Source organism: Chrysemys picta, chromosome 23 (genome assembly GCF_011386835.1).
Source record: "Chrysemys picta bellii isolate R12L10 chromosome 23, ASM1138683v2, whole genome shotgun sequence".
Taxonomy (NCBI): domain Eukaryota; kingdom Metazoa; phylum Chordata; order Testudines; family Emydidae; genus Chrysemys; species Chrysemys picta.
This window is the reverse complement of record NC_088813.1, coordinates 12,657,397-12,672,068: the sequence shown is the minus strand read 5'-3', so window position 1 is coordinate 12,672,068 and position 14,672 is coordinate 12,657,397. Positions and strand designations below refer to the sequence as shown.

General features: G+C 55.0%; 1 protein-coding gene across 6 annotated transcripts in view; it reads left to right on the top strand.

The window, feature by feature from the left end:
• Positions 1 to 1,320: 1,320 nt before the first annotated feature.
• LOC101945584 (CYFIP-related Rac1 interactor A-like) overlaps positions 1,321 to 14,672 on the top strand; it is a 41,549-nt gene continuing 28,197 nt past the window's right edge. For 2 of the 6 annotated variants that reach the window (XM_005302109.5, XM_065576996.1), the window contains exon 1: positions 1,337 to 1,594. The gene's annotated coding sequence lies outside the window, so the exon portion shown is untranslated. Of the gene's footprint in view, positions 1,595 to 14,672 lie in introns of all 6 variants that reach the window. The other 4 variants (XM_005302112.5, XM_065576994.1, XM_065576993.1 and 1 more) reach the window with 3 other exon arrangements.

Genomic DNA, 14,672 nt, shown 5'->3' with positions numbered 1-14,672 from the left:
GGGTTTGCGGCATACGAGCCGGGTTCTGGGCTGGGAGGCAGGACTTGTCAGATTGCTAGGAGAGGAAGAGTTTTCACAGAGATGTAGGAAACGTGGGGGAGATGTTAGGGCCTGGTGGCAAGGGGAAAGGCAGGGAGGTTCCTTCAAACCCAACTCTGAGGCCTCTGCCAGAGTGGACAGGTCCATAGTTTCAGGGGTGCGATTGGCCCAAAAGGGACCCCCGGCTTCATCCATGAAGCAAGGCCACCCCCGACATTCCGGATAATGTCTTATCTAATCCACTCCAGCATCCCTGCCGGGACGGTGCCTCAACCACCGCCCTTGGGAGTCAGTGCAAGCGCCCGGCAGATCTCATCCTTTGAACGTTGCCATTGTCTCCTGCCCTCCCATCTTCTGAAGGAGGCTCCCTTCCGCCACAGTCCAGCTTCTCAGCCTTTTTCCTTGGCCCACCCTGGATGGCGAGGGGCCTTTCTTGCCTTCCCCCAGTGCGCCGCGCCAACCTTCCCTTGTGATCATTTCACAGCCGGCCACTCTTAGCCCAGCGCCACACGAGCTGCATAACCCGTCACCTGCCAGACGCAGAACAGATACACAACCAGGGCAGGCTGGCTAAGAGCAGGGGGGCTGGAACAATTGGTGTTGAGGTGGGGGTGCTGAAAGCCACTGAAACAAACTGTAAACCCTGGATATGATGGGAACCACTTCAAGCCGGGGGGGCGGAGGGTGGCAGCACCCTCAGCACCTGCACCTCTGGCTAAGAGGGAGCCCTGGGGACAAGTGGTAAATAGCCTGCTCGCCACATGGGCTTGCTCATACTCTAGTGGTGAGTGGGGTTATCGGGGTCTATGTCAGAGTAGAGCCCAGGGCTCCAGTGGATGAGAACCCCATTGCACTAGGCACAGAGTGAGAGGCAGCCTCTACCCTGGCACCCTTACAATGGATCGGCCCATGGCGAGAGGGGAAACAGAGGCACCGAGATGACCTGCCTCCCCTGGCCTGAGGCAGCAGCAGATCAGGGGCAGAGCTGGGAGGAGAACGCCTGGCTCCCAGGCTAGTGCTCCGGCCACTAGATCCGTTGCCAGACAAATGGACAGCCGGGGCTTGTTCAGAAAGAGCTGGCCCCCTACAAGAGTAGGGCAGACAGAGCTGTGAGCTAGCTTGGCAGACCCCTAGCAGGGGCAGGAGAGCATTTAGAAATGGGTCTCCTAGCTCCTAATGCCCTGCTGCTCCCGCACCCGAGATCTACCCGCGCCGGGTTCTCCGGGGTGCAGCGGGACCCGAGGCACGGGCAGTCCGGCGTGCAGAGGGTTAAACGGCCCTGGCTTCCCTGCACTTTAGACGTCACGGCTGTCTTAGGCGGGGAGGGGGGGAGCAGTGGTCTATGGTGGTCTTTGTGATGCATTTTCTACTGATAGCAGCAGCTGCTGCACTGAGCCTGCTTTCATCCGCGAGACACACGCTCGCTCACACACACCCAGGGGCCGGGGCGGCTGAGCTCCCCAGCCGCGCCTCACTCCTCCTGGGCTCTGCAGAAGACTGGGATCCAGCCTCCATCCTCACGGCTGCCTTTCCCTGAGAGCCGGGCTGGCGAGCGGTGAGTGCCAGGGAAGGAGACAAGGAGGGCGGGGGGCAGCAAGGCTGGGTTGGGTGCAGAGCCCGGGAGCATCTGGCATTTGCAGAGCCCGAAGGACGCTGCCCGTTGGGGGCTCCCCTGGAAAGCAGCAGGACAGCTCCCCGGGTCCCTATTCAACAATCCGCCTCCTGCCTCCACTGAGCCCCTCAACTCTCTTTGCATCGGGGGGGGGGTATCTCTGTCCCCACGGCTACCGATGCCAGCCTCGCCGCCTCCCAGCCCGCCCTGTCTGCGGAGTTCGCGCTGCTCTGCCCCTGCGCTGGGTGGGAGCTGAAGGTGACTCCATGCCAGGCACGGACGGCGCGCGGAGGGGCTGGGGAGGGAGTCCGTGCTCTTTGCAGGCAAGCTGGGTCCTCCTCCCCCCCTGCACACAACAGGCCCCTCCAAGGAGGAGGGGGGTCTCGCTCCACGAGCTGGGGGTCGGTGCATCTCCCGCTGCCGGCAGCTGGGCGCTGCATCTCCCGCCTCAGCTCCCCTGCGGTAAATTCTCCTGCAGTAGCAGGCGATGAGAGAGGCGAGCGTGCTGCCCGGGTTGGCACTGAGGTGCAGGCTGAGCGCCCTGGTTTGGGAGTGGGCTTTCTCTCTCCCTCTCCGGCTGTGCCGGGGTCTGAGCGGCTCCTCTGGGGTCCACGGAGACCTTTGCCACAAGTTCCCAGAAGGGCCGGGAAGGAGGCTGCATGGAGGTACCAGTGGCCTGGCTGGTAGGAGAGTGGCCCCTCGCCTGCTCTGGCCAAGGGAGGGCAAGACCCACCAGGGTGCTGCTGTCAAACAAAGTGAGCCTGGGGACATGGGAACGGCATGTCCTTTGCCCATCCCTGTTACCTTACTTCCTGCTTCTGGCATCTCTCAGAGATCACAGCTCCCAGGACCCAGCGTCCATCTCCCAAAGTGGTGGGAGATGTTTGGCCTGTAGCTGCCTTCTCTTGATCAAAGGGGCTTCTTGTTGGTGAGGGTGACTTCCAGCTGTTGTTGTGATGCCTTCTTCTGGGCCAGTGCCTGGGTCCTGGCTGGCCTGGAGAATTGGACAATGGAGGCAGCTTCTGGGAGGGGTGAGAGAATTTCGGGTAATGCAGTGAAATTCATTCCCAGGTTGCCTTCCAGGGAGTGTTTATTCAACTCCTGCAAAACAAGACCTGGGAAGAAGGAGGCCTGCCTGGGGTTAATCTAGCTCTGCCCTTGCTGGGATCTGGGTGGGGGGACATTGGGCATGAGGAGGGGATCAGGTTGTTTGGAGCTTCCACCTCTCCAGTGGGTTTGGGGCTTGTAGATTCTCGTCTCTGTGCTGTGTGTGGTGGGAATGCGCCACATTCTGGTACCTAGGTATCCTCCGTGGCTTAGCTTGCTGGCTTGATACAGGGGAGTCAGATTCAAATGCAATGATGCAGGCTTTCAGGCTCAATGCACCACTTCCCCTGAGCATCAGCAATAAAGCAACACAGACCAAAACTACACGCAAATAAGTCAGGGTCCTAAAGGACAAGGACATAGCTGCATTTCTGGCCCATCCCACCAGAGGGGTTTCTTCAGACAGAGGTGGTCCACTGAGGGAGCAGTGCTCACCGGCCTTGGGACAGGGGGGTCAGTCCAGGGTGGAGGATGTGCAGACCACAAATGAATGAACATGAAGATTGCCAGGAAAGGAGGGTCCATCTATCCACATCAGGGCGCTTTGATGGAATATTCTAGACCGGGGTGGCCAAACTTACTGGCCCTCTGAGCCACCTATGACAATCTTCAGAAGTTCGAGAGCCGGGGCACACCTGCTGGGAGCCGGGAGTTGGGGCTTCAGCCCTGCTTCTGCTGAAGCCCTGAACCCTGGCAGGTGCTCCCCGCAGAGCTGAGGCCCCAAGACCCCCCTCCACGGCTGGGCAGAAGCCCCTACCACACCACCCTGCTGCAAGGCAGAGATCCTGATCTCCCCACCCCCAGTCTGGTAGGTGAAGAATGGGAGGGCATGGGGGGCTCTGCAAGCCCCACTTTAATGGTAAAAGAGCCGCATGTGGCTTGCGAGCCACAGTTTGGCCACCCCTGTTATAGACTAAGCCCTGGTCTGTTGCCCCCCTCGTCTGGGCAGAGGCTGGTCCTAGGCTAGGCAATGTTGGAGGTAGCCGGGGGTGGCAGCATTAGGGTTTCCAGCAGCAGCTCCCAGAACGCCAGCTAGGAGGAGCAATGGCTGCAGCTCTGCTCTAGAGAAGTGGGGTGAGCCCAGTAGACTCCAGGCCCCTGTGGCTTGCAGGGATCCACTGGAGTGCCTCCATTTCCCCGAGCAGTTCTGGAGGGAGTGGGGCTGACCAGGGACGGGACGGCATGTTGGGATGGAGAGGGAAGGAGGTCAGCTGAGTTCCAAGTGGCCTGTCTAGCAATTGCTTCCAATCTGATGTGTAACGGGTTTACTCGGTCTCTGCCAGGGGGTCGCTCACAGGCTGCCCTCCCGGCTCGTCTTAGGCTCCTCTGCCGAGCTGGCTTCTTTGCACTCCCAGGGTCACACACACTTTACTTGTACAGCTGGGATGCCCTGCCCCACCCCCTGGAGCTCACAGGTGCATGGAGGGTGGGGAGGACAGGGGAGCACCACCAGCAGCTCCCAGGGGGCTCTTGAAAAACTGAAATCCTTTGCATCTGCTCTTCTGTCATCTCTGCGCTCCCTGGGTCCTGGAGCATTGCGGGGCGCTGGGCTGGAGAAAACATCTCCAAACTCGGTTGGCTCCCACTGCTTCCCTTCGAAGGGGAATTATCCCCCAAATGCCTCCATCTTCAGGATCTTACTCAGAACAGCCCCTTGGGGAACGGGAGATAGGTCTTCCCCACTCACCCCCCCCAGCCATAGCCTTCCCTAAGCTAGGCAGTTCCCCTCCCCCATATTTGTATGCAGCTCCCGTCAGACACATTCAGTGCACTGAAGGGAGCAGACAGGGAAAGGTGTTTACTGGGCAGCATAGTGCTGGCCTCGACTGTACTCCATGGAGCACGGACACCTCCAGTCCGTGCTATAGCTGTTTTTCTGGTCGGTCCCTCATTATACTGCCCTTGACCTGATCCCCATGCAGTCTGTCCTAGATCCTGGCCAATTCCAGATGCCGGTAGTTCGGTGGTTCTAGTCCCATCCCTGCTTTGACTGGATGAGACACGTTAGCAGGCCAGCTCCGTGACGCGTCCAGTGGAAACTCCCATGCTGCAGACAGGGGCTGCCAGCCTAGCCCCTTTCACCAGCACTAAATTCACCAGCACAAAGGATAGGATCTCGGACTGCGCCTGGGCCAAGTCGATATTGCCTTTGGGCTGGTCCTGTCGAGCCCATACGCGGCTAGAGCAGAGCTCCTCGGATTCATCCGGCTCTTGGATTGGGGCTCTCCACTATCCACTGACCCTCCTCGGCAGTCACTATTGCCCTTGAATTAGCACCATGTCTTGGGGCCGCACTGACATTCCCGTGCTCTGCCTTCCGCTCGTACGGCTCTGCTCTGCCCCATCTCTGCTGGGGCCGCACTGGCCTGCTCTGACCCCCACCACCGGTGCACCGCCTTCATTCCGTCTTCCCTCGGCTTTGTCCATTGTAAGCTGCACCCAGACACCTTTGAACCAGTCCGCTTCTTGCCCTATAACTGAGCCCATCGGCTCGGGCCTGCATTGATTAGCTCCCTGGAAAGCCCTGCGAAGACAAGCCGCAGCGTGGCTAGTGAAGGGCAGGTCTGTGCGTCTCCTCGTCCCTTTAAACCGCCTTGCCTGCCCCTCGGGCGCAAATCGGCATGAAATATTCATGTGTTGATTTAAAACGTTTCATCTCAGAGACAAAACCCTCGGTTCCCGGGGCCTCCGTGTGAGGCGGGAGCGGCACAGAATGGAGGCTGAAAACCTGAGCCGCCGCCCCTCGCCCCTTCGTGCCACGCGAGCGTCGACCCTGCAAAACCAGCAGCAGCGCCGCTTCCTCGCTGCTGGATCCCAAGGGCGGGGGTGAGAAGGCTGCTGGAGTGAAGCGCCTGGGGGGGAGCTGTACAGGATGCATTTGGAAACTCAGCCAGAACAGGAGTGCATTCTCCCTGCAGCAGCTGCCCCACTCACCCCTTGGAGAACGTCCCCCGCATCCCACTTGTCATGCTGCTCGTACCTTCTTCCTTCCGCATCCCCTGGTTCTGTGGCTTTCTCCTCTTTCGCCTCCCCACTGTCTCACTCCCTCTCTTCTCCTCCCCCACTTCCCTTCTCTCGCACCTACCCCCCATCTGCTCTCCCCTCTCCTCCCCGTCCCCCTCTCTCCAGTTCTCTCTTCTTCTGGGGAGTTCCGCTCCTGCATCCTCAGTCTGCCGCGAGCCAAGGCTCCTGGGTGCTGTTTGCTGTGCCGACCGACCCCCGTACTGAGGGCATCTCTGCCGTGTTCTTCCTTCGCTAACACAGGGCCCCAGGGGCGTCCGGTAGAAAGATGTGCTCAGTGCAAAGGGGAATGGGGAGTCACGTGACCCCACGCAGGCAGCACCTTTCTGTAGACTGAAGGTACATCAGAGGCTCTCCCTGCAGAGAGCAGAGAAGGGCACTGGCTGGTCCAGCAGGTTCCCCCACCACCCCGGGAGGTAGGTTTTCAGTTCATCACACTGGTGATCAGCCAGCAGTACAAACCGTGGGACACTCGTGAGATCTAGCTCATGACTCTGAAAATAAGTGACCAAATAATGCAGTTCTGTAGCTAATTACCAACGCCTGGTGCTTGTGTTACTTACCGTTCCCTTGAGGGCCTCAAAGCGCTTAGCAAGGATGAATTAATTACACCTCCCAGCAGTCTTGTGAGACGCACCCCTCAGTAAGTATTGTCATCCCCATTGTACAGCTGAGGAAATGGAGGTACAGAGAAATTAAGGGACTGGGCTGAGCTCACACAGCAAGTCAGTGGCAGAGCCAGGAACAGAACCCAGGAGTCCTGGCTCCCAACTCTGATTCCTGGAAGAAGCGTTCCCCACACATGGCAAAGCCTCAGCTCAATGCCCTTTTCCTTCTTCGGTGTCTTCTGCACACTGTGTACCTGGCTGAGCAATTCACTCCCACCCCGGTATTAGATCCCCTAGCAGGGAGCAGCACCTACTGGGCAGGGCAGAGCAGACCTGTTCAGCTGACAGCTGCATGCCACGGGCCCCGAGAACCCTCCCTCTTTGGGGGTTTCAGTCTCCTCTCCGAGAGGCAGAGATGCCCCCCACCACTACCCTCAGGGACACTCCCACCCATAAGAGGAGCAGGACCTGCCTTACCTGGCATCCAGGCCAAAGAGAGGGCTGGCCCCTCCCAGACACCCAGCTCCGTCCCCTCCATAGGTCACTCCTTCCTCCTGGTTTCTGCTCTGTCATCTGCAGCTGGAGCCTTCGCTCCCCTGCCGGGCCCAGAACCTAGCGCTGGCTGCTGAGGTGCTTCAAAAAGAGACGGCCAGCCAGGAGGGGTCTGGGATGTAGCAGAGACCCAAAGGCAGACAACAGAGCAGACGCAGAGACAGCCTTTGAAGGTAACAGGGGACGGATGGCGGGAGGGCTCAGAGCAGCTTCGGACAGCCCTATCTGCGCTCTCCTGCCTACTTGCCCCATTCTGCGGCCGTCCCCGGGCACTTGGCATCTGGAGTGGAGTTTGGAGCTCCAGCCCAGCTGACCTTTCCCCACGAACTTCACTCGGTCAGACCACAGCTTCTCAGCTACCCTTGCTGAGGTCGGTTGTCTGAGCTTGCAACACTCCGCTGGAAAAGACATGGGTTTTTGGTGCTTGAAGGATCAAATACTGTGGTGAATCTTCCCTCTCCCTGTTCCCCGCCAGCTCCCTGCCTTCCTAGCTTTTATCTCCTTCAGTTCCCACCTCAGACATTTTGGAGGCGGCCTGACAGAACTCTCAGAAGAGACAATGAACCCGCTAAACCCCCTCTGGTGGCAGACCCAGGGCCGGCTCTGGCTTTTTGGCCGCCCCAGGCCACCCCAGCGCGGCAGGGGAGGGCGCCGAGCCCGGCCGCGGGCCTGCTCTCCCCGACTGGCCAGAGCGCCGGGGGAGGGTGGCGAGCCCGCTGCGGCTCCGCTCTCCTCGGCGGCCAGAGCGCCGCGGGGAGGGCGGGGAGCCCAGTCGCGGCTTCGCTCTCGGGCCGGAGCGCCGCACCGCCCCCCTCCAAGTGCCGCCCCAAGCACATGCTTGGTGGGCTGGTGCCTGGAGCCGGCCCTGAGTAGACCCCACCACTGCAGGCAGAGCAGAGCCAGAGGGGATTGTATACCGGCTCTGGAGAGCGAGTGAGCCCCCCTTTCCTTCCAGAGCCTTGCGGGAGAGACTGACTGGGCCTAAAATCATTCAAGGGAGAGTAATTGCTCTGTGGCGTGGAAGGGCCGTTAGAGAGACGAGATCATTCTTCCCCCTCACCTTCACCTTGTAAGCTGTTATTTATTCATTGGGGATCTTGCTAGAGCGTGGATTCCTGCAGCATCCCTCTGCATATGTAAGAACCAGTGCGTGGGACATAGCATGTGGACACGGGCGAAGACCGTCAGAAGTATTTAGGATCCTTACTTCCACCAGTTCGGAGCCTAAATCCCTTTGAGTCTAGGCCCGGGTTTCTGCTGGCCTTAGATCAAAGGACGGCAACCAAGAGTAATGTCCCGAGGAGAGACCAGAGCCCGCTAGAAGCTGGAGAGCCATTTCAACAGTAAAGGGGGGAAAAAACCATTCTGGCTGCTTCTTCATCTCTTCGCACTGCCCTAGAATTGCCTGCCGCAGAGCCACAGAAACAGGCCCATTGAGAGAAATTTGGGGGCCGTCGTATCATGTACGCGGGGGCCCAACCCCCTCCCATTTCACCTCCGTTACAGACGTTTTGGGGGGGCAACTGAGCTTGAGGCCTCAGTCCAATTGTCCCCCCCTTACCCTCCCCTCTCATCAGCCCTGCACAGAATAAGAACGGCCAGAGGATCATCGGGCTAATCCTATTCACTGCACCTTCAAAACCTAGCACCCTTCAAACATCTGGCACCTCGCCGCTCTGCTGAGGGACACACTCAAGCCCAAAGACGGACAGGAGGGAAACCAGTAAACAAAAGCAGCACTGCTCAGGTCAGGGGACTAGGAAAAAGTGCTGAAAACCACCTTAGCTTTTAAGGCCAGAAGGGACCACTCTGGTCATGTACTCTGACCGCCTGTAAGCAATAGATGGTTTGCACTGGGTTAGGTTTCCGAGAAATCCATCCAGTCCAAGAACGCGCCTTGCTTCTCTAACGGGGAGAGGGATACTGCAGACATTTGTTTCCATGGATGCTTGTTTGAACCTTTAAAGGGATTTGCTTTAGCTGCATTTGCTCCTCGTTTTCTGGCAAACATCTGAGCAATTTTACTGGCAAAAGTGGACCATGGAAAGGGCATTTCAAAGCACGAGTACCTGCAGACACCAAATTGTAAATTTGCACACGCACATATATACACCACAGAACCATTCACCTGCTGATCCAATCAGAGTAGAGAAACAATCCCATGCGACCTTTCTTACCAATCCCGGCGAAGCTGGAATTTGGACTGGTTTGTATTTGGTCCAGAAAGCAAACCCATTGGAAGAGGCATGGCTGGAATCAGCAGGAGGGACTCACCATCAGATGGTGGATAAAAGAGGCTGAATTTGGCTCATAAATTATTCCTTGCTAGTTATTTATTCAACTCTGGCTTCTGCCACAGAAAACCCATTAAATGCTGGACCTGTTGGGATGGGAAGAGAGAGAGAACAGGGCTGCACCCAAAGCACCTGGCATAAACTCGGTGAAAGCTTGGCAGGCCCAGGTGCTCTCACTGAGGCAGAGAACGGAGTTAGCCCTGCCCCTTCTGACAATTGCTCGGGCACTAAGCAGCAGCCCAGACCGACCCCTACAGCTCCCACACTGCAAGATCCCTGCAAGCCACCAGAGCTGTGCAGAGAGATTCCAGCTGGGGAATTCACCTCGGGGTCAGCAGGGCACTAAAATCTCCTGGAGCAGGCAGGGTTGGGAATTCGTTCTGGGCTTCTGGCTTATTTAATGAAGCGATATGGGGTTTGTATTTTTTTTTTTTTTAAACAGAGAAATAAGAAATAATCCATATGTATAAAAAAAAAAAAAAACCTCTTTGGAGAAGGCACTAGTCCCACCACACCCCTACCCATGTTCCAAAGCCATCCAGCAGGCCGTCTGCACACACCACCAACCTACTTGGAACCAAGCTGTCCAGCTCTCCGGTTTCGCTAATCCTGGATTTACCCTCAGGGCTTCTTCTAGCACTTTCTGGGATAAAATGGGCTTGTTCTGCGGGAGCTGAGCGCTTGTCACTTGCTCAGGGACTGAAGAAAAGAGCGGGCAATACCCTTCCCACCCCCGGAGCTTCAAACAGAGAGCTTAGGGCCCGGCCCTGGGCAGGGACAGACCGTGCTGCATCAGCTGCTGCACTACGGTTTAATAAGGAGTGTCAGATAGTTTACAGGGCCTGTGGAAGGTTTCAGAGTAGCAGCCGTGTTAGTCTGTATCCGCAAAAAGAAGAACAGGAGGACTTGTGGCACCTTAGAGACTAACAAATTTATTAGAGCATAAGCTCTATTTGCTACCCAAGATCCATAAACCTGGATATCCTGGACGCCCCATCATCTCAGGCATTGGCACCCTAACATCAGGCTTGTCTGGTTATGTAGACTCTCTCCTCAGACCCTACGCTACCAGCACTCCCAGCTATCTTCGAGACACCACTGACTTCCTGAGGAAACTACAATCCATCGGTGATCTTCCAGAAAACACCATCCTGGCCACTATGGACGTAGAAGCCCTCTACACCAATATTCCACACAAAGATGGACTACAAGCTATCAGGAACAGTATCCCTGATAATATCACAGCTAACCTGGTGGCTGAACTTTGTGATTTTGTCCTCACCCACAACTATTTCACATTTGGGGACAATATATACCTTCAAGTCAGCGGCACTGCTATGGGTACCCGCATGGCCCCACAATATGCCAACATTTTTATGGCTGACTTAGAACAACGCTTCCTTAGCTCTCGTCCCCTAACGCCCCTACTCTACTTGCGCTACATTGATGACATCTTCATCATCTGGACCCATGGAAAAGAAGCCCTTGAGGAATTTCACCATGATTTCAATAATTTCCATCCCACCATCAACCTCAGCCTAGATCAATCCACACAAGCGGTCCATTTCCTGGACACTACTGTGCTAATAAGCGATGGTCACATAAATACCACCCTATACCGGAAACCTACTGACCGCTACACTTACCTACATGCCTCCAGCTTCCATCCAGGACACACCACACGATCCATTGTCTACAGCCAAGCTCTAAGATATAACCGCATTTGCTCCAATCCCTTGGATAGAGACAAGCACCTACAAGATCTCTATCAAGCATTCTTAAAACTACAATACCCACCTGCTGAAGTGAAAAAACAGATTGACAGAGCCAGACGAGTACCCAGAAGTCACCTCCTACAAGACAGGCCCAACAAAGAAAATAACAGAACACCACTAGCTGTCACCTTCAGCCCCCAACTAAAACCTCTCCAGCGCATCATCAGAGATCTACAACCTATCCTGAAAGATGATCCTTTACTCTCACAGATCTTGGGAGACAGACCTGTCCTCGCTTACAGACAACCCCCCAACCTAAAGCAAATACTCACCAGCAACCACACATCACTGAACAAAACCACTAACCCAGGAACCTATCCTTGTAACAAACCCCGATGTCAACTCTGTCCACATATCTATTCCAGTGACATCATCATAGGACCTAATCACATCAGCCATACCATCAGGGGCTCGTTCACCTGCACATCTACCAATGTGATATATGCCATCATGTGCCAGCAATGCCCCTCTGCCATGTACATTGGCCAAACCGGACAGTCTCTACGCAAAAGAATTAATGGACACAAATCTGACATCAGGAATCAAAATACTCAAAAACCAGTGGGAGAACACTTTAACCTGTCTGGTCATTCAGTGACAGACCTGCGGGTGGCTATATTACAACAGAAAAACTTCAAAAACAGACTCCAACGAGAAACTGCTGAGCTAGAATTGATATGCAAACTAGACACAATCAACTCCGGTTTAAATAAGGACTGGGAATGGTTGGGCCATTACAAACATTGAAATCTATCTCCCCTTGTAAGTATTCTCACACTTGTTATCTAACTGTCTGTCTGTGCTGGGCTAGCTTGATTATCACTTCAAAAGTTTTTTTCTCTTAATTAATTGGCCTCTCAGAGGTGGTAAGACAACTCCCACCTGTTTATGCTCTCTGTATGTGTGTATATATATCTCCTCAATATATGTTCCATTCTATATGCATCCGAAGAAGTGGGCTATAGTCCACGAAAGCTTATGCTCTAATAAATTTGTTAGTCTCTAAGGTGCCACAAGTCCTCCTGTTCTTCTTTTTAGGGCCTGTGGAGGTATTGAGGCAACAACAACAAAAAAACCAGGGCCTCTTGGAGATTTAAGGTTCCTGTTAATTTAGTGCTTCTGAATATCAGCACTGGCTTCTAATTTGACAGAGACGGCTGTTCTTTTTCAGGTTATTTTAACTCCATAGCGAGCCACAGACAGAAAAATACCACGTCTGGGGTGGCAGGTTAGTTTGTCATGGCAACCTGAGGCAGAGGCTCATGGAACTTTGTTGTTGTGCAGGGATGGACAAAAAAAGACCCTAAATGGAGGAACTAGATGGCTCAGGGGACCGGAGGGGGACATGGAGACTTTCCCCCTATGTGGCTAGTTCAAATCCAACCCAGTTCTGCAGGAAGTGAAAGTTATCACCACGTATTGTGGTAGCACCTACAGGGATAAGGCCTCATTGCGCTAGGCGCTGTACATGCAGATAACAAAAATACAGCCCTTACCCCAAAGCGTTGGCAATCGAAGTTTGGAGACAACAGGCGGCTCCAACAAGCAGACAAGGGGTAGCGCAACAGCCATTTGGTGACATCTGTCTACCTGTTTATAGCATGTTCCTCCCCACAGCATCTGGGCGTGCCGTGCAAATCAACATTTGTATGCATGAACATCCTCCGCCCGGTCTAGATTCCTCCCTGCTCCAGGAGCAGCTGGAAAAGCTTTGAAATGGTACTTAGCACCTCTGGGGGAGGTGTTGCCTGGAAGACTCACAGCAGCCAGCACTGCACTTCACTGTGAGAGCTGAGAGCTGTGGTCATCTCTCACCTCCTCCAAGGGAGTTCCCACAGCTTCAAACCTGCTTGCAAGACAGATCTGTCCCCCAGCGCTCATATGCTTAATGCCTGGGGTCCGCAGCTTTATGGTGGCTGTGAAATGAAGCTGTCAAGGGAGGATGTGGTCTCTGAGTGAAAGATGTTATGTTAGGTTGGGACAGCCGATACCACAGAGTGGCCTTCATAAGAAAAGCCAGGATCATGAATATGCCCCTCGGCATGAGGAGACTGCCTAGCAAGAGACGCACGGGGGGGAGGGGGGGGAGCGGGGGGAGCGGGGGGGCTCTTGGATCCAGATTGTCGCAGGTATTTGGGTGCCTAGCTCCCAGCAGAACTGGGCACCTAAATGCTTTTGAGGCCCCGAGCCTCGGTGACCAGCAGTACTGAGAGCTGGACCCGCTGGCGTTTCGAGGTCAGTGTGGCCGTTTCTGATGGATCACTGTGACCAGCTCATCATCTGCTGTCCCATTATCCCCTGCTACATCTCTGAGGCAGGAGGCTGGTAATGTCTCGGAGGCAAGATGGTTAGGATCCGTGGTAATAACTACTCATCGTCCAGTTGGCTGCCCAGAAATCTGCTGCAGCGAGTCTCTTCCCTAGGATGACAGCACTGCAAACATTCACTGAGCGCTCCCAGGATGTGCGATTACCATCAAACGGCTCGGACGCAGGGTGGGAAGAATCAACCACAGAGGGCTGACCCGATCAGCCGAAAAAACGACCAGTTCACATTAGAATGTAAAATAATAGGAAGTCAGTGCCTGAACTGGGAGAAAAACCAAAGTCATGCACACCCAGATCCAACCATCCAGACACCCATCAATGCTGGGGCTACTTAGCCACCACCAAGATTGGAGTCCCATCAGTCTCTGTTTGGAAAAGACTGGCCCTATCTCTGGGCTGCCCTATCCATGTATTGGAAGGTGTGGGGGTGTTATCAGAAGATGCAGAGCCCCACGTCAGGTTGTGGGGATGACCCTAGACCGAGAGGCTGCTGGAGGGGTGTGATAAGCATGCACAACTGGGGGAATCCATACCCAGGAAAGATGGGGTTCCTGCATGTGTTGCTTTGCAGAGAGATTCACAAACCTGTAAGCCAGCCCTGAGGACACGCTCCCCAGGTATTTGGGGATATACTGGTGTCCGGTAGGAACTAGAGGGATGCAGCTATTTGGCTGGCAATTCAGAGCACAGTAATTAAAGCAACTTCCTCACTCACGCACTTTTAGTGCCCCTGGAACTGTAACCCAAGGAGATGCAAGAAGGGGAGAGAATGGAAAAGAGAGAGGAAGAAAGGATGGCAAGACTGGCAGCGGTGGAGGACCTCCACCCACCCCTCACCCTGGTAACTGGTTTGCAGTCTCAAAGTTGAAGTGTGAATACTGTGTCACGGGCACGACTGGAAGTTACCAGAGTTCAAAATGGTTAGTTGGTGGGGAGTGCAAAACACACCGTTTGTTTCCAACCACCCAGTACATCCTGTGGACGTCAGGAAACAGCGGAGCTCTTTTTCTAGCTGCCCTTGCAGCCCTTTCGAAACAGAGACCTCGTACTTTTTCTTGCTCTTGTGGTTTGTTTACATGGTGTCTGCCATTCAGAAAGCAAAAGCAGAAAGCCGGCTAAAGACTTTCCTGAGACGAGACTACTGGCTGGGTGGAGGGTGGTTCGTTAAGCACCGTTCTCAGCAAGTGACCTGATCAGAATCAGACAGGACATTGCTGCAGTGCAGGCCGGTTCTCCGGCAGGGTGTGGGGAACATTTGGAGCCAAGCACCATGGAGGGTTGCAAAGAAATGAAATGCTCTGTAATGGCTAAAAGTCTCCCTCCAAAGTCTCTCCCCT